General features: G+C 51.7%; 1 long non-coding RNA gene across 1 annotated transcript in view; it reads left to right on the top strand.

Annotated features, from left to right (window-relative positions):
• The window catches only part of LOC138283409 (uncharacterized), a 404,344-nt gene extending 384,739 nt beyond the window's left edge, over positions 1 to 19,605 (top strand). Inside the window, exon 3 of the long non-coding RNA XR_011201240.1 lies at positions 19,339 to 19,605. This is a non-coding gene — a long non-coding RNA (uncharacterized lncRNA). The remainder of the gene's footprint in view (positions 1 to 19,338) is intronic.
• Positions 19,606 to 20,092: the final 487 nt, after the last annotated feature.

Below are 20,092 nucleotides of genomic sequence, written 5' to 3'. Positions count from 1 at the left end.
CTGATGAAATCCGTGAGGAACTACATCATTTTCCCTGAGGTGGGCGAATTGGCTACAGTGAAGGGTGATTTCTACGCCCTTGGACATATTCCCAACGTAATTGGTGCCATTGATGGGACCCATGTGGCTTTGGTTCCCCCAAGAGACAGGGAGCAGGTGTACAGGAACAGAAAAAGTTACCATTCAATGAACATCCAGGTGGTGTGTTTGGCTGACCAGTACATCTCGCATGTAAATGCCAAATTCCCAGGGTCAGTGCATGACGCCTACATCCTCAGGAATAGCAGCATCCCTTACGTGATGGAACAGCTACAGAGACACCGTGTATGGCTAGTGGGGGACTCTGGGTACCCCAACCTGTCGTGGCTACTGACCCCAGTAAGGAATCCCCGGACCAGGGCAGAGGAACGGTACAATGAGGCCCATGGGCGTACTAGGAGGGTGATCGAACGCACCTTTGGCCTCCTAAAGGCCAGGTTTAGGTGCCTGCATATGACCGGTGGATCCCTAATGTACTCACCTAAGAAGGTGTGTCACATCATCGTGGCCTGCTGCATGCTTCACAACCTGGCTTTGCGCCGCCAGGTGCCTTTCCTGCAGGAGGATGGTCGAGACGGTGGTGTTGTGGCAGCGGTGGAACCTGAGGAGAGTGACGAGGAGGAAGACGACGGGGCTGAAACAGACAACAGGGACAGAATCATTGAACAGTACTTCCAATAGGACACAGGTAACATTTCAAAGATAATTTAGTAAATGTTAACTACTCTGCAGCATCTCTGCTGCCTGTCTATTTGCCCCAGTGTATGATGACTGAGTTTTGGCTTTTCCCTCCCTATTTCAGATCTGGGGTCCCCACTACGAGTCCTGTGCTTCATTTCCCCATGGACTACAGCTTTTTGGCAGCTGTTTGTTGACTTCACCATGTACAAGGACATATTTGCACTGTCATGTCAATTACAATCTATTGAAATCACAGCCAGACTCCTGATATTTTGGTGCAAAATAGGTGTTTATTGAAGTGCTCAAAATGGGATGGGTGGTTTCAAGTGGGTGGGGGCTATGGTGAAGGAATGTCCATGGCAGAGTCCAGAGTAACAGTCACACAGGTGCATTGTCCAGAGGCCTGTGGAGAGATGGAGCATGGGCAGTTCAAGGATGGACAGGGTGACAATGTGGGACAGTGGGATGACATCAGGTGGTATCCTTTGCTGGCGGGGGTCTTGACATCCTACTCTGTCTTCTTGCGAGATCTCAGGGCCCTCTTGCGGGGTGGTTCTTCTCCTGCAGGAGGTGGGGGTCTGGTGGGCTGCTGCTGTGCGGGGGCCTCCTGTCCACTAGCGCCGGCGGAGGTGGATGGCTGTTCTTGGTCCAGGCTAGTGGCAGGGGCCCTTGGGTGTTGTTCAGTGTCCGCCCTGCTGTTTACGAGGTCCTGCAGCAGCCCTACCATGGTAACCAGGGTGGTGTTGATGGCTCTGATGTCCTCCCTGTACCCCCGATAGTGTTCCTCCTGCAGCACCTGGATCTCCTGGAACCGGGCCAGTACCGTCGCCATCGTCTCCTGGGAGCGGTTGTATGCTCCCATGATGGTGGTGAGGACCTCGTGGAGAGTGGGTTCCCTGGGCCTCTCCTCCCCCCCCTGTCGCACAGCTGCCCGCCGAGTTGCCCTGTTTCCCTGGGCCTCTGCCCCCTGGCCGGTGTGCCCACTACCACTGCCCCCAGGTCCCTGTTGTTGTTGGGGTGGTGGGTTATCCTGGGTGCCCTGTAGTGGTAGACACACCGCAGATTGACGCGCCCTGGAGACAGAGGCATGGGCCCGCTGGGTGGGAGCTGTGCTGGTGTTCCCAGAGGGGTTAGGGTCTATAGTGGCCTGTGCCTGTGTGAGGGGAACCGACTGTCCAGAGGTCCCCGATGGTCCGGGCTGGTCATCGGTGTCCAGATCGACAGAGCTGCTGTCATCGCTGACGGCCTCTTGGGTGGGGGGTGTGGATAATTCTGGCCCCTCCGCCGCGGTGTGTTGACGGTCGGGTCCTGCAGGGGTATAGAGGTATGGTTATAGTTTCAATGTGTGGCATATGGGTGTATCTGTGGGTTCTCGTGTCCCCAAGTGCTGGCATTCGTGTGTGGGGGCTTTGGTGAGGGTGGCTTGTGGGGGGGATGTGTATATGCATTGGGCATGCTTTGGTGATGGGTGTCCATGCTTAGTGGACGCATGCAGGCCTAGGTTTTGGGATGTGTGGGTTGTGATGGTGAGACATTGGCGGGGAATAGGTGTGCTGGGGGTGGGGGTGAGGATGGTGGTGGGGGTGAGGATGGTGGTGGGGGTGAGGATGGTGGTGGGGGTGAGGGTGGGGGTGAGGATGGGGGTGGGGGTGAGGGTGGGGTTCGAGGATGGGGGTGAGGGTTGGGGTCTGATTTGGCATGCAGGTGGGGGGGAAGCAGTATTGAAGCTTCAACTTACCAGTATCCATTCCTCCGCCGACTCCTGCGAGGCCGTCAGGATGCAGGATGTTCAAGACTTCCTCCTCCCATGATGTGAATTGTGGGGGTTGAGGTGGGGGTCCTCCGCCAGTCTTCTGCACGGCGATGTTGTGCCTGGATACCATGGAACGCACCTTCCCCCGTAGGTCGTTCCATCGCTTCCTGATGTCTTCCCGATTTCTGGGGTGCTGTCCCACTGCGTTCACCCTGTCGACAATCCTCTGCCATAGCTCCGTCCTCCGGGCAATGCTGGTGTATTGTATCTGTGTGCCGAACAGCTGGGGCTCTACCCGAACGATTTCCTCCACCATGACCCTGAGTTCTTCGTCTGTGAAGCGGGGTTGTCTTTGGGGTGCCATGGGGTGGTGTGTATGATGTGTGGGGTGGAGTATGTGTATTTAAGTGAGTTGAGTGTGGTGGTGTGTGTTGTTTTGTGTGTGGATAGTGTGTGGGTGATGGTGTTGAGTGGCTGTGGCTGTTATGTTTTGGATGCTGGTGTCTCGCTCTTGTCTTCTTTACGAATTTTTAAGCGTAGGGGTTTGTGGGTGATGTGGGTGGGTGTTTTATATTGTATTGTGTGTGTGGGAGTGGTGTGTGTATGTGTATCAGGTGTGTGGGATTCAAATCGTCCAATGTGGGTGAGTTTTGTTCGTTTGTGTGTATTCTGACCGCGCCGGTGTGTCCCGCCAATGGAATACCGCGTTTGAATGACCGCCGCGTGGATTCGTGGGTCGTAATGGCATGGGCGTATTTCTGTTGGCGTGGCGGTGGAGGTTTGGTCACCTCCACCTTTCCGCCGACCGCTGGTCTGGCGGTCTGTTGTGGCGGTCGGATTTTCGGAGGTTTGCCTTCTGCGGGTCAGAATGACCGTGGCGGGTTTCCGCGACCGCGGCGGGATTATGGAGGATTTCTGACCGGCGGTAGGCGCCTTTTACCGCCGAGGTCAGAATGACCACCCTAGTCACTTGGTCCCCAAGTGACCAGGCCCTTTAGCACCTCTGTAAGTCCCTAGCAAATGGCACCACTGGTACCTAAGACGTGTAATGAAGAGGGAACCCCCAAAGCTGCACCACAACTTTTGCCATTCTGAGAGACCCAACATCAAACTTATGTAGACTGCCAATGCGGACTGTGTGACAAGGTGCTCCAAAAATTGAAAACACGCCATGGCACACACTTGTGTGCCATGTCTCCTAAAACACTGCTCGTGATATCTATAAGTCACCCTCATCGCAGGATGCATTATATTACAAGTGAGGGCATATATGCATGAGCAAATGTGCCCCCACTATGTCTTTGTCGATTCTTAGACATAGTAAATGTGCAGGGAAGCCATTCTAAATACATGTACTGGACACTTTGCAACCCGAGTTCCCTAGCTACATGATGGCTTCTCAGACCATAGGGATGTTTGGTATCAAACATCTCGTATTAATAAACCCCCACCGATTGCAGTGATGGATTTATTAGTAGATGCACCCAGAGGGCACCTTAGAGGTGCCCCATGAAAAACCCACTGACTGCTAGTGGGTTGACTGCTCTTGACCAGCTCAGCCACCTTAGACATGTTTCTGACCTCTTGAGGTGAAAGCCTGCACTCTCTGAGGCCAGAAACAAAACCTGCTCTGGGCGGAGATGTTGGTACCGCCTCCATACAGGATGTGCATTCCAGGCCGAGAACGTGACCCAGGTCTTTCCAGATGGATATGACTAATCCCCTCTCCTGACTCCACTTCTTGGCGACAAGACAGGCAGGTCAATTAGTAACATTAGGTGGTGGTCCCACATCAAACCAGTCCCACTCCTAAGGTGGACCAGCTAATGTGGACACCACCTTTCAGATTCCTCCATCTTGTTTTGGAAGGAATTAGCATTCTATGGTCAGGGTTATGCCCACCTCTCAATGGAAGTGGTCATCTAGAGGGTGTAGACACCATGAAGGTAGGCAACCCATTGACTGCAACCTATCACCCTCCTTAACACCCCTAAATTGAGTATTTATGTGGTACTCAAGAACTCAGATTTGATGGATCAAGAGAAGAAGGACAAAAACGAGTTACTGCCTGGCGGGAGCAGCAGAAGAGCTGAGAACTTTTGGTGTGAAACCCTGCCTGCTTGCAACTCTCTCAACAATTGCAACAGAGCGACTCATCCTGCAAGCTGGAGAACTACCAAAGCCTCTGGTAGCCTGCCACCACTTCGAAAATCACTGACAGTCTCTCTTGGAGTAGAGGAACTACTTCCCTGCAGTCCACACACACCGACAAGCCACATGCGGTACACCACCCTGCAGCTCCCTGGCCCGACTGACATCCCAGACAACCAGGAGGAGGTACTCATGCTCTGGAGGACTGTATCTGTCTCCCCATCAAGTGTGAAGACACCAGCACCAACCAGAGATGTGCAGCACCAACCCCCTGGTACCAGACGCCCTGCACCGAGCACCAACAGTGAGAATCCAGTCCAGATTACCACTGCACCATGACCAAGCAGCTATCAAGGAATGTCAGCACCAATGAGACCCACTTCGTGAGTGACACAGCTGTCCTGATTTTGGCCCTGTCAGCTGCTGGCCCCTAACTGTGATGCATATCTTTGCACACCAGCCCAGCCGCCCTAACCCCTCTGCACTCGAGCTGTCTGGCCTGGCTTCTGAAGAACCGGCTGTGCCCCTTTGCTCCAGTTTGGAAGCTCTTGGACATGTCCTCAAGACTCCCTGTACAGTCTATTTCCAGGTAGCTCACCTTTACCTTGGAGCACTCAACTACAACCTCACCAGCCCCTGCTCCTGGTGAAATTCTGAAAGCTCCCAAAGAACTGCTGGTAGCACTTTGGACCTTTGCCCACTACAACTCCAAACCCAGAAGGGGAACCCCTGAAATGGGCTGTAACTCTCTTTATGCATCTATGGCATTTCCTTTCACAGGACTGAATTCTGCATAAAAGCGCACAAGTTTGAATGTTTTACTTACCTGTGAAAATTGATAACAAAAGCAATACCTACTTTTGAACTAAGTTCTTGCTTTCAAAATATATGTAAAAAAAGTGTTTTTTCTAATTTGGCCTCAAATTCCTCCCTTTAGTGTGTGTCTCATTTATTGCCTCTGTGAGTACAACAATTGCTTAGCACTGCCCTCTGATGGGCCTAACTGCTCGCCCACACTACCACAAAAGAGAGCATTAATATTATCTACTTTAGTCTCTGTAATCCAATAGGGGATCCACTGGACTCTCTGCACAGTGTACCTTTTAGTGCACGATATAGAGAGCCAGCTTCATACATGCAGCTAATCTATAAGTATGCAAAAAACTTCACTGCTGCACAGACACAAAATTCAAGTAGCCCTGGCTACAAGTTCCAAAATGCAAAGCAAAAAACTTGGACTGGATGAGCTACCCACACATGAACCTGGGAAAGCTGAGATATCTGGTGTGGATTCACCTCTTCAGAGAACATTATATGCCACTCTGTAGAATGTGAACAGGGTTACTCTTAGGAGAGCACAATACTGGATCTAATCCTGTTCATTTATCAAACCACAACATTTCTGCATCACATTTCTATGTGTTTTCAGTACTTAATTAAAAGCAACATCAGCCTATCCTAAATGATCCCAAACGTAATCAGTGACCTAGCTAAAATAGGATTAAGGGCATTCTTGCTCAGAATGGGAAAAATATATAATTTCTCCGTTCAGATGTTTCTGTCAATGATTCAGGGGTGTGGCCCACCATTCCTTGTAGACACTATTATTGCGAGGCTAGGAATTTGGACAAGGAGGGGAAAATGAATTTAGACAAAATTAATTTATGTTCACCAAACATTTCTAAATAATTTCAGAGATTTGAATGAATTGTGCACTTCTAATTAGCAATGGCATGAACATCACCCTCTACAAATCTTTGCAAATGTCTTGCCTACTGCAATCAAATTAAACTGACAAAAATAAATAGTGCCCTAAATAACATATATCCATGGCTGCTCATATTAAAAAGAAAACTTCTTGGGCATCATAAATTCCTGCTTAACAATGGGTGCAGTCCCAGGTATATTCAATGTGCAATAGTAATATTGTTACTGGAATTTGTTTTCCCTACATACTAATCAATGTTGACATTTTCTCAACTCCATCTCTCCATCAAACCTACCCTCTGTTCTCTTCAGCTTATATGTAGGGCTGTGTGTTGACTTTATGAGCACACTCATACTACCAGCATAATCATAGTACCTTAATAGACCAAATATTAGTGGACCACAATTAGATGATTCACTGGAAATTCAAATTGAGCTCAGAAAAATAGAATTCCGTTAAAATCTCCTCTAAGGCTATCTAATGCACACATTTTTAGGTTTCATTCTTCATTCTTTACAGCAAACTCATCACTTGCTCAGGTGCTGTTCACCACAAAGTAGAGCCGCACCAGATGTGTCAAAATGTTGCATTTCATGAGTCAGGCACAGCAGGGCTGTGATCTTCTTTTATTGTTTGTCAGGCCCTGTTCAACTGGGTATATATATATATATATATATATATATATATATATATATATATATATATTGTTACGCCATGGCAAATCACAATATTTGAAAAAATAGATGTACAGTGGCAAGAGGCATATATATGGGTGTGTGTATATATGTATATGTGTGTATATATGTATATGTGTATATATGTATATACATGCTATACATTATGTCATGTTATAAGATATAAGTAGTGCACTTAGAAAGGGCGAGTTATAGTTCATTTGCTGTTGTGAGTCAAGTGACAAGAGCTGAGATGCATATGTGTGTCATAGAAATTAGAAACAGATTTTTAATTTTCAAAGTTATTGTGCAACTATAAATTTACAATTGAAAATGTTTGTCTACTTTAAATTTGAGGATTAAGAGTAGTACCATTTTCCCTAGCTAACTTTTCCCTATCTATAACTTCTGTGTAACCTTTGGTGTTTTCATGGAACTTCACTAGTTTTGAAAATGTGTTACAAATAAATGTATATGGTGTACCAATTATTTTTTTATTAGCAAACCAAACAATGTTAGTTTAATGTGTGAGAATGTGTTTTAAGTATGGGATAATGTGTATAGATGTAGTGAAATGTTGAACATGTGAAATGCATCTTGCATTGAACTTTTTTATTTAATTAATCAATTTATTAGGTCACACTTTGTAAAAAAAAACTTTTATGTTTTATATTTGCATGGTGATGTCTGTATATGGTGTAAAGTAATAGATTCTAATAGTTTTCTGTACTGGTAAAGGGATTTTGCGACATTGCAGTAGTATTTGGCTATGGTTATAAGCCCAATGAGAAATGTTCTGTTAGTAATGAGCATGTTATTTATTTATTTTCTGCAAGGGTGAATATTACTTCCAAAGCATATGTATAGGTGTGGATGTATGGCTCTATGAAAATGGGAATCATTTTTTAAAATTTGTTTTCATTTTTTTATTTCACCTGTACAATGGTACTACTTTGGAGGTACCATGGTACTTCGCAATTGTAAGAACGATTTTGACTGGCTAAAAGGGTTTTGAATTTGACAAATAGAAAGTACCAATATATTTTTAGATATTTTTGTGATGTTAGGGTTGGTGGAGTAGCAGAATATTTGAGTCCTAGAAATGTTGTACCTTGAGTTGCCTGCAGTTTTAGGGAAAGATGTAGAAACCATGGCACAAGGTGATCACCATGTTGGGGAGCAGGAGGATCGAATAAATGATGAAGAGCAGGCCATTGAGCTTGAAGAGCAGGATGTTGAGAGGCACAAGTGGCTGAAGGAGTCAGTGGTTTGGCATTTTTTTTCTTTGCCTGCTGGGGAGAAAAAATTAAACACAAGGCATGTGACATGCAATCTGTGTCACAAGGTGATTTCGCATGGGAATGGCCAACAGTACTCTCTGGGTACTACTGGCATGCGGAAACCCGTGCAGACCATACACTCCACACATCTGGCTAGTGAGGAAAGGAGGCAAGAGATGGAGCTGGCAGAAGCTGCTCACACCACCCCAACAGCACACCCATCTACCAAGCCAGCAACACCGTCCACCTCTGGCTTGTTTGCTGCACTGCCAGGGATATCTAGTGCAACCAGAGCACCTCCACCACCTGGATCTGTAGTGCCAATCTAACGTGTGAGGCAGGATCAACATGTTATTGACCAGTACACAGTTAATGTGAAGTACTGTCTGTTTTGCCACACTGATTGTGTCTGGGGAGAAGGACTGTAACATTCATCATGAGTTGGTCAGTGCTCACAAGTGCCCTCCCCAAAATCCTTAGTTTGACTTTTTCTTATCTTCCCTTCTTCATAGAACTACCTACATATTCATGGAAATAAAGAGCTGCTTTATATACTAATCATTTTTCACAGGTGTATTACATAGTGAAGCTGAGAATAAACTTCACAGAAAGGTAAGTGTAATAATATAGGAAGAAATGTGTCTGGATCCATTAAGTTTTATATCTGGTTGTAATGATGGGTGGTATTAAATTTGTAAAGACGCATACTATGGTAGTATTGACATATGTTTACATAAATATCTAAATATTTATTAAACATTTTCTGTGTTTCTTAGACAAGAGTAGCAAGTAGGGTTATGCAACTATGGCCCTCATTCTGACCCTGGCGGTCGGTGATAAAGCGGCGGCCAACCCGCCAACAGGCCGGCGGTCCAAAATATGCAATTCTGACCCTGGCGGGAACCGCCAACACAGCCCGCCGCATTAACACTCCGACCACCACGGCGGAACAAACAAACAGCGCGGCGGTCACCACCAACAGCCAGGCGGCAGACAATGTACCGCCCACCCTATCACGACCCACCAATCCGCCACCTTTTCCGGGGCGGGAGCACCGCCGATAAAAACACGGCGGAAACAGACTACGAACAGGAAAACGCTCACCTCCACATACACCACGCGAGATTCCGGCAGTATGGAACCCGAGTTGCAGGTCATCCCCGCACTCCTATACCTGCTCCTGTACCAGGAGCACGCCCGGCGGCGCGGAAGACATCGGTGAGTACTGCACCTACGACACAGGGGAGGGAAAAGATTACCGGCACACACCCACCCACCCACACCCACTACAACACACACATCAATGCATTCCCACAGATCACTGTCACAACCCACAAACCCCCCCCTTCCGAAATAATGCAAAGACCAAAAGAAGAGATCTCAAACGGGCAGATATATTGGAAAATGGACAGCAGTAATCCAAATAAATAAATAAACTATGTACAAAATATATACAGCTACTAAATGTAGTCCAACCACTGTCCGTGGACCACAGGGGTCCTGAGCAAAGGGGCAAGGCCCAGTCCCACGACAAGAACTCCACGGAGAGAACACTGCAGGGGCATCAGAAAGAAAAAAGGACAGGCACCTCAGGGGGAAGGGAAGGGGGGCACCTCAGCCACTTGAGTACACGACGCCAGATCCACGAGGGGACTCCATGACCACTGGCCCATCCTGGGGAGAGCAAAGCCACAGTCCAAACAGTCCATACAGTGGGTGGCCTGCCCACTGGGCCATCCTGGGGAGAGCAAAGCCACAGTCCAAACAGTCCATACAGTGGGTGGCCTGCCCACTGGGCCATGCTGGGGAGAGCAAAGCCACAGTCCAAACAGTCCATACAGTGGGTGGCCTGCCCACTGGGCCATCCTGGGGAGAGCAAAGGCACAGTCCATACAGTCCATACAGTGGGTGGCCTGCCCACTGGGCCATCCTGGGGAGAGCAAAGCCACAGTCCATACAGTCCATACAGTGGGTGGCCTGCCCACTGGGCCATCCTGGGGAGAGCAAAGCCACAGTCCAAACAGTCCATACAGTGGGTGGCCTGCCCACTGGGCCATCCTGGGGAGAGCAAAGCCACAGTCCAAACAGTCCATACAGTGGGTGGCCTGCCCACTGGGCCATCCTGGGGAGAGCAAAGCCACAGTCCATACAGTGGGTGGCCTGCCCACTGGGCCATCCTGGGGAGAGGAAAGCCACAGTCCAAACAGTCCATAACAGACTCCACTGCCACTGGAGGAGGCATGTTGGCCAGAGGACATCCTGCAGCCCTGCCCGAGACAGATCCTGCCCTGCCACGTCTGCCAAAGGGCCAGCGGTTCCTGCCTGGAAGGGCCCAGTTCAGCGGTTCTTGCCTTGTAGGGCCCAGTTCAGCGGTTCTTGCCTTGAAGGGCCCAGTTCAGCGGTTCTTGCCTTGAAGGGCCCAGTTCAGCGGTTCTTGCCTTGAAGGGCCCAGTTCAGCGGTTCTTGAGACGGCGGTCCCCAGCGGAGCGGTGCTGGAGACGGCGGGGCCCAGTTCAGCGGTTCTTGCCTTGAAGGGCCCAGTTCAGCGGTTCTTGCCTTGAAGGGCCAAGTTCAGCGGTTCTTGCCTTGAAGGGCCCAGTTCAGCGGTTCTTGCCTTGAAGGGCCCAGTTCAGCGGTTCTTGCCTTGAAGGGCCCAGTTCAGCGGTTCTTGAGACGGCGGTCCCCAGCGGAGCGGTGCTGGAGACGGCGGGGCCCAGTTCAGCGGTTCTTGCCTTGAAGGGCCCAGTTCAGCGGTTCTTGCCTTGAAGGGCCCAGTTCAGCGGTTCTTGCCTTGAAGGGCCCAGTTCAGCGGTTCTTGCCTTGAAGGGCCCAGTTCAGCGGTTCTTGAGACGGCGGTCCCCAGCGGAGCGGTGCTGGAGACGGCGGGGCCTAGTTCAGCGGTTCTTGCCTTGAAGGGCCCAGTTCAGCGGTTCTTGCCTTGAAGGGCCCAGTTCAGCAGTTCTTGCCTTGAAGGGCCCAGTTCAGCGGTTCTTGCCTTGAAGGGCCCAGTTCAGCGGTTCTTGCCTTGAAGGGCCCAGTTCAGCGGTTCTTGAGACGGCGGTCCCCAGCGGAGCGGTGCTGGAGACGGCGGGGCCCAGTTCAGCGGTTCTTGCCTTGAAGGGCCCAGTTCAGCGGTTCTTGAGACGGCGGTCCCCAGCGGAGCGGTGCTGGAGACGGCGGGGCCCAGTTCAGCGGTTCTTGCCTTGAAGGGCCCAGTTCAGCGGTTCTTGCCTTGAAGGGCCCAGTTCAGCGGTTCTTGAGACGGCGGTCCCCAGCGGAGCGGTGCTGGAGACGGCGGCCATTCTATGGCCAACTGCTCATTGCCTGGTGGTGCCCTCCTGGGCAGCGGGGATGGTGCTCCTTCAATGCCCACCTGGGCTGTGGGTGGTGGGGCCCTCCTGGCCAGCTGGGCTGGGTCCTCCCTGGGCAGCGGCTATGGGGGTGGTGGGCTCTCCCGGGGCAGCTGTGCCGGTTCCTCCCGGGGCAGCGGCTATGGGGGTTGCGGGCTCCTCCTGGGCAGCTGTGACGGGTCCTCCATGGGCAGCAGGCCTGCTGCCTGACTTCTCCGCCTTGCTGCCCTTGCCCTCCTTAGTCGGGAGTCTATGGCCCTTTCCTCCCTTTGGAGCTGTGGCTGTTGACGGTGGCTGGCTAGTGTCCTGGGGGGATATCGAATCCGGGCTCCGGCGGTGGCCCTTCCGCCTTCTGCTCCTCTTCCCAGGGGGTGGGCTGGCTGTCCCCTTGCTGCTGGGCGAAGATCCAGACCTGCAGGCTGGTGGGCTCCAATACCCCTGCACCCTTGTCAAGGGGGCTGCAGGGCTGGTGGTGGCTGAGGTGCTCTTTTTACCCCGACGAGAAGGAGGGGGCGGCTCAGGGTCAGGAAAGAAGGTAGCAGTAGAGAGATAGATTTTCTTGGGACAATGGAGAGTGGTAGGTACAGTGGGTATGGGAGTGGAGGGAGAGGATGTGGTTGTAGGCGAGACAAGTTTGCTGTCTTTGGGTGCAGGTGCAGGAGCGGGAGGCTGTCGTGAGGTGGATGGCTGTTGGGTGGGTGGGTGGCTGCGTTTGTGTGGTGTGGAAGAGGGGGTGACAGACACAGTGGGAGAGGACACAGGGGACGTGTAAATGGCAGTGGGGGTGGTGACTGCACGTGTGCGGACTGGAGTGGAGGGTATGCTGGTGATGGAAACACTGGCTGATGGTGAGGTGAATGAAGGTGTGAGTGTAGACGTCACAGGGAGGGAGGAGGGAGACGAGGAGGTGGGGGTCACAGAGGTGGTAGTGACTGTTGGCATGTCTGCATCGGAATGTTGCTTGTGTGAATGTCTGCGTGATCTGTGGTGCTTATGTTTGGATGAGCGGCTCTTGGGTGTTGAGGTGTGTGCAGGCTGGTCTGATGGTGTGGGTGGGACAGGCAGAGGAACAGGAGACTGGGAGGAGGGAGTTAGTAGAGGGAGGCAGGAGACAGGGACAATGGCTGCCGTCAGTGCTGAGGCCAGAGCCTGGAACGATCGCTGATGGGCAACCTGACCCGAATGAATGCCCTCCAGGTACGCATTGCTGCGATGAACCTCCCTCTCCACCCCCTGGATGGCATTCAAAAGGGTAGTCTGCCCAACAATGAGCGTTCGGAGGAGGTCAATGACCTCCTCACTGAGGGCAGCGGGGGTAACAGGGGCAGGGCCTGAGGTGCCTGGGGCGAAGGAGATGCCCGGCTTCCTGGCAGAGCGGGCACGGGGCGAACGCTGAGGGGCTTCTGGGAGGGCGGAGATGGTGCGCTGGGTGGCGGCTGTACCTGTAATGGCGGGGGGCATGGATGGTGCCACCCCCGCAAGGGAGCTCCCTTCCGAGGACGTGTCCGTGTCGCTGCAGGCTCCAGTCGTCCCCGTTGTGGAGCTCCCCTCGCCCTCCGTCTCACTGGTCCAGTCAGACTCTTGGGGTCCGCTACGCATTCCGTGGAACATGCCCTACACGCCTAGAGTTGACAACTGCACCCATGGATGACACGGCCCAGGGATGGCTGTACTGACACACTACTGAGGGTGGTGGCTGGGGACACAGGGGCTTACGGGGGTGCCCAGCCTACAGATATCGCCCTGGCCTAGGGGGACCCACAGCCCTCCTCCCCCACCCAGACACCTCCACTGCGCGACAACAGAGTAGATGATGCTTGTACTCACCCCCTTGTGTCTGCTGTGCTGCCCTCACGCGCCCATCCAAATCAGGGTAGGCCACCGCCAGGATCCGGAACATCAGGGGGGTCAGTTGACGGCAGGCACCCCGCCTACGTTGGGAGGCCATCCCCAGCAGAGACTCGGCGGTCTTCTTGGTCCCGCGGCGGATGTCCTCCCACCTCTTGCGGCAGTGGGTGCCCCGTCGATGGTGGACCCCCAGGGTCCGGACTTCCTTGGCAATGGCACGCCAAATCCCGATCTTCTCATGGGCGCGGACCTATGTGACACGTACAGGGAGGGAGAAATACCACGTTCAAGTTTGTCTGCATTTTCGTTGCCAGTGGCCCAACGCCCCCCATCCCCGCCAGGCCCCCCGCCAGGCCCCCCGCCAGGCCCCCCGCCAGGCCCAACATGCCCCCCATCCCAGCCAGGCCCCCCGCCAGGCCCCCCGCCAGGCCCAACATGCCCCCCATCCCCGCCAGGCCCCCCGCCAGGCCCCCCGCCAGGCCCAACATGCCCCCCATCCCCGCCAGGCCCCCCGCCAGCCCCAACATGCCCCCCATCCCCGCCAGGCCCCCCGCCAGGCCCCCCGCCAGCCCCAACATGCCCCCCATCCCCGCCAGGCCCCCCGCCAGGCCCCCAAGCCAGCCAGTGGCCCCAAATCCATATTGAATTAAACTCACTTGTTGGTCTGGAGGACCGTAGAGTAGCGCATACTGGGGGAGGACCCCATCCACAAGTTTCTCCAACTCCTCTCCAGTGAAGGCAGGGGTCCTTTCCCCAGTCGCAGCAGCCATTGTCCCTTCCAGACCGAGGTCACAGCAACACTTGCAGTATAGGTCCTCTCCTGTGAAAGTTCAAGTCGCAAGTGGATAAGTAGATAGGAAATGGCGGTCACGTCCGCGGCGGTGCGTACCGCGGCGGGGCGTACCGCCACCGCCGGCGCCCTTCGCCATTGGCTCCTGAAACCCATAGGCTTCAATGTTAACCAATGCGGCTTCGCGCCGCGGTCTTCGACCGCCGACCGCCGCGGTGTGCCACGCCAGCGCATTGACCTCACATCCCATTGTCACACTTCACAGGTCAGGCAGCCGCCATTTCGAGGGTCCACATGGCTCAATTTCAACTGCGTCACACAGGCCTAGGCCTTGCATAGCCACTCAGACACGCCATTCACTGCATAGAGAATCGTTTACTGTGCAAGCTGTGAGTACGTACCTGTGGGTTGCTTGACTCTGTGCTCCATGTTGTCCTTCCTAGGCACCGTCCGCAGGGTTTGGCGAGGAGACGGATGAATCCTCGCGTGTACCGACCGCTGGTGGACCTGTCGACAATGGAAGAACGCCACATTATCCTGACCTACCGGCTTGACCGTGCCACTATACATGAACTGTGTGCCCAGCTGGAGCCCGACCTGATGTCCCCCATCCGCCAACCCACAGGGATTCCCCCTCTGGTGCAGGTCCTGTCAGTACTCCATTTCCTGGCAAGTGGGTCATTTCAGACAACAGTGGGAATTGCTTCTGGGATGTCTCAGCCCATGTTTTCGAAGGTGTTATCCAGAGTGTTGTCTGCCCTGATGAAATACGTGAGGAGCTACATCATTTTCCCTGAGGTGGGCGAATTGGCTACAGTGAAGGGTGATTTCTACGCCCTTGAACATATTCCCAACGTCATTGGTGCCATTGATGGGACCCATGTGGCTTTGGTTCCCCCAAGAGACAGGGAGCAGGTGTACAGGAACAGAAAAAGTTACCATTCCATGAACATCCAGGTGGTGTGTTTGGCTGACCAGTACATCTCGCATGTAAAATGCCAAGTTCCCTGGGTCAGTGCATGACGCCTACATCCTGAGGAATAGCAGCATCCCTTACGTGATGGAACAGCTAGAGAGACACCGTGTATGGCTATTGGGGGACTCTGGGTACCCCAACCTGTCGTGGCTACTGACCCCAGTAAGGAATCCCCGGACCAGGGCAGAGGAACGGTACAATGAGGCCCATGGGCGTACTAGGAGGGTGATCGAACGCACCTTTGGCCTCCTAAAGGCCAGGTTTAGGTGCCTGCATATGACAGGTGGATCCCTAATGTACTCACCTAAGAAGGTGTGTCACATCATCGTGGCCTGCTGCATGCTTCACAACCTGGCTTTGCGCCGCCAGGTGCCTTTCCTGCAGGAGGATGGTCGAGACGGTGGTGTAGTGGCAGCTGTGGAACCTGTGGAGAGTGACGAGGAGGAAGACGACGGGGCTGAAACAGACAACAGGGACAGAATCATTGAACAGTACTTCCAATAGGACACAGGTAACAATTCAAACATAATTTAGTGAATGTGAACTACTCTCCTGCATCTCTGCTGCCTGTCTATTTGCCCCAGTGTATGATGACTGAGTTGTGGCTTTTCCCTCCCTATTTCAGATCTGGGGTCCCCACTACGAGTCCTGTGCTTCGTTTCCCCATGGACTACAGCTTTGTGGCAGCTGTTTGTTGACTTCACTATGTACAAGGACATATTTGCACTGTCATGTCAATTACAATATTTTGAAATCACAGCCAGACTCCAGATAGTTTTGTGCTAAATGGGTGTTTATTTCAGTGCTCAAAATGGGATGGGTGGTTTCAAGTGGGTGGGGGCTATGGTGAAGGAATGTCCATGGCATAGTCCAGAGTAACAGTCACACAGGTGCATTGTCCAGAGGCCTGTGGAGAGATGGAGCATGGGCAGTTCAAGGATGGACAGGGTGACAATGTGGGACAGTGGGATGACATCAGGTGGTATCCTTTGCTGGCGGGGGTCTTGACATCCTACTCTGTCTTCTTGCGAGATCTCAGGGCCCTCTTGCGGGGTGGTTCTTCTCCTGCAGGAGGTCGGGGTCTGGTGGGCTGCTGTTGTGCGGGGGCCTCCTGTCCACTAGCGCCGGCGGAGGTGGTTGGCTGTTCTTGGTCCAGGCTAGTGGCAGGGGCCCTTTGTTGTTGTTGAGTGTCCGTCCTGGTGTTGATGAGGTCCTGCAGCAGCCCTACCATGGTAACCAGGGTGGAGGTGAGGGCTCTGATGTCCTCCCTGTACCCCCGATAGTGTTCCTCCTGCAGTACCTGGATCTCCTGGAACCGGGCCAGTACCGTCGCCATCGTCTCCTGGGAGCGGTTGTATGCTCCCATGATGGTGGTGAGGGCCTCGTGGAGAGTGGGTTCCCTGGGCCCGTCCCCCCCCTGTCGCACAGCTGCCCTCCGAGTTGCCCTGTTTCCCTGGGCCTCTGCCCCCTGGCCGGTGTGCCCACTACCACTGCCCCCAGGTCCCTGTTGTTGTTGGGGTGGTGGGTTATCCTGGGTGCCCTGTAGTGGTAGGCACACCGCAGATTGACGCGCCCTGGAGACAGAGGCATGGGCCCGCTGGGTGGGAGCTGTGCTGGTGTTCCCAGAGGGGTTTGGGTCTGTAGTGGCCTGTGCCTGTGTGAGGGGAACCGACTGTCCAGAGGTCCCCGATGGTCCGGGCTGGTCATCGGTGTCCAGGTCGACAGAGCTGCTGTCATCGCTGATGGCCTCTTGGGTGGGGGGTGTGGAGAATTCTGGGCCCTCCGTGGCGGTGTGTTGACGGTCGGGTCCTGCAGGGGTATAGAGGTATGGTTATAGTTTCAATGTGTGGCATATGGGTGTATCTGTGGGTTCCCGTGTCCCCAAGTGCTGGCATTCGTGTGTGGGGGCTTTGGTGAGGGTGGCTTGTGGGGGGGATGTGTATATGCATTGGGCATGCTTTGGTGATGGGTGTCCATGCTTAGTGGACGCATGCAGGCCTAGGTTTTGGGATGTGTGGGTTGTGATGGTGAGACATTGGCAGGGAATAGGTGTGCTGGGGGTGGGGGTGAGGATGGTGGTGGGGGTGAGGATGGTGGTGGGGGTGAGGATGGTGGTGGGGGTGAGGGTGAGGGTGGGGGTGAGGATGGGGGTGGGGGTGAGGGTGGGGTTTGAGGATGGGGGTGAGGGTTGGGGTATGATTTGGCATGCAGGTGGGGGGGAAGCAGTAGTGAAGCTTCAACTTACCAGTGTCCATTCCTCCGCCGACTCCTGCGAGGCCGTCAGGATGCAGGATGTTCAAGACTTCCTCCTCCCATGTTGTAAATTGTGGGGGTTGAGGTGGGGGTCCTCCGCCAGTCTTCTGCACGGCGATGTTGTGCCTGGATACCATGGAACGCACCTTCCCCGTAGGTCGTTCCATCGCTTCCTGATGTCTTCCCGATTTCTGGGGTGCTGTCCCACAGCGTTGACCCTGTCGACAATCCTCTGCCATAGCTCCGTCCTCCGGGCAATGCTGGTGTATTGGACCTGTGTGCCGAAGAGCTGGGGCTCTACCCGAACGATTTCCTCCACCATGACCCTGAGTTCTTCGTCTGAGAAGCGGGGCTGTCTTTGGGGTGCCATGGAGTGGTGTGTATGATGTGTGGGGTAGAGTATGTGTAGTTAAGTGTGTTGAGTGTGGTGGTGTGTGTTGTTTTGTGTGTGGATATTGTGTGGGTGATGGTGTAGTGTGCCTCTGTGTGATGGTATTCTGTGATCGCTGATGTGTCTCTCAGTGCTTCTTTCAGAATTTTTTGTCGTAGGGGTTTGTGGGTGATGTGGGTGTGTGTTTTATATTGTATTGTGTGTGTGGGAGTGGTGTGTGTATGTGTATCAGGTGTGTGGAATTCAAATCGGCCAATGTGGCTGAGTTTTGTTCGTTTGTGTGTATTCTGACCGCGGCGGTGTGTACCGCCAATGGTAAACCGCGTTTGAAAGACCGCCGCGTGGATTCGTGGGTCGTAATGGCATGGGCGTATTTCTGTTGGCGTGACGGTGGAGGTTTGGTCACCTCCACTTTTCCGCCGACCGCTGGTCTGGCGGTCTGTTGTGGCTGTCGGATTTTCGGAGGTTTGGCTGCTGCGGGTCAGAATGACCGTGGCGGGTTACCGCGACCGCGGCGGAATTATGGAGGATTTCTGACCGGCGGTAGGCGCCTTTTACCGCCGAGGTCAGAATGACCACCTATGTCATCACTTTTACCTAATAAGGTAAAACTCTTGGGAAAAGCACAAATTAGATGGATTGTGAAACAAAACGTAAATGCTGTGCTTCTCCAGCAGTTTATTCCTCTAACAATAGGTTTGATAAATATCCAAGCAGTTTTGAAAGTGCGACCAGAAATATAAATTTTTGTGGCAGTAAAGTGTGTAATTAAGTATAAATTCTTCTATTATTCACAGAGCTCCTTTAAATCATTAAAATGGCATATTTATTTATCATAATTGAACAATGTGAGGGCACTACCTAGGATCTACAGTTAGAACAAAAGTTGGAGTGCTCAGTTTTAAATAGTACATTTTAAAATGCCATTGGTTTACAATCAGGGCTTGCAATGTAAACAAATCTTTCAAATCATGTTATTGTGCAAACTGCATTCAAGCAGTGGAAACATTCATGTTCCCAAAAGTGGCTTATACCAAAAAGATCTATATTTGGCTGCCTTTCATTTGCAATTATTTGGAGAACAGCCATATAGAATTCTTGTCATCTTGCTGTTGAATATTTGAAATTGAATAGTACCTGTACAGAGATATACAATATCTCTAACACCACTTGGACAGTGGCAGATGTGTTTTTCTGACTCAGGTAGGCCAAATAGATTAGTTAAGCTGTAGCAAACAGGCTTATGGATAAGATGTTGCAGGAGTTCTCCCACAAAAGGTAAGTAGAGAAGAACATTTACAATAACTTTACTATAACAGTTAATGTCATTGTCATTAAAAAACTGAAATCCAAACATTCCAATGTTATGTATTTTATGCTTTTTCATAAAAGATTCTTTCGTGAGTTCTGGGTCATTAATGTCAGCATTTTGTTTATTTTGCAGAAACATTTAAGGTTTTGCAAGAACTGGATATTCTCCAAGAGAAGGAGTATACCTTCTTCTCAATCGATTGTATTTGAACTAATCTAATTTTTGTGTCACCAAGATCTTTAATATGTAGTCCTGTTAATGTTTTCACACAAGACAAAGCTATGAATGCATACCGTCTCTGAAAACAGAGAAGCTAATGTTAATTAAAACATGATACAAGCTTAGTCCTTGAGATTTGTGTATTGTAACTGCATACCCTAAATAAAGAGGAAACTGTTCTATGGGAATATATAAATCTTTGCTAAGTAAAAACCTTGTTGAACATGCCAATTTTGTGTTGGTTCTTCTATATCATGGGTACTCCCAAACATTTGCCCAGGGGCCCAAAAATATGGTCTGTGGTGTTCCCGAGGACCGCATTGATACCAAGAGGTTGGGAGTGGGGATTTACAGGCTGGGGTAAAGTCAGTGTTAGGGAAGTGAAGCATGTACATAGTGTGGTCAGTGAGTCATGGAGTTATTTTGAGGGTTTCAGTCCATACTGCCTTTAAATTAACCCCCTAGTCTCTAGAAGAGTCATAGATTGACAATGCTATGCTGAGCAGTATCTGAATCGCTATCTCTTTACCAGCCTTCTCTACTTGCTATCACTACGTTGGGAGGAGAGTCATGTGTAAAACAAGAAGTAACTTCATTATTGAACTAGAATGAAATAGAATTGCAAAATGTAAAACCAAAATATCCTACGATCAATCTGAGCTTCCCC

Source organism: Pleurodeles waltl, chromosome 3_1, assembly GCF_031143425.1.
Source record: "Pleurodeles waltl isolate 20211129_DDA chromosome 3_1, aPleWal1.hap1.20221129, whole genome shotgun sequence".
In the NCBI taxonomy this organism is placed as follows: domain Eukaryota; kingdom Metazoa; phylum Chordata; class Amphibia; order Caudata; family Salamandridae; genus Pleurodeles; species Pleurodeles waltl.
This window is presented reverse-complemented; position numbering and strand designations above follow the sequence as displayed.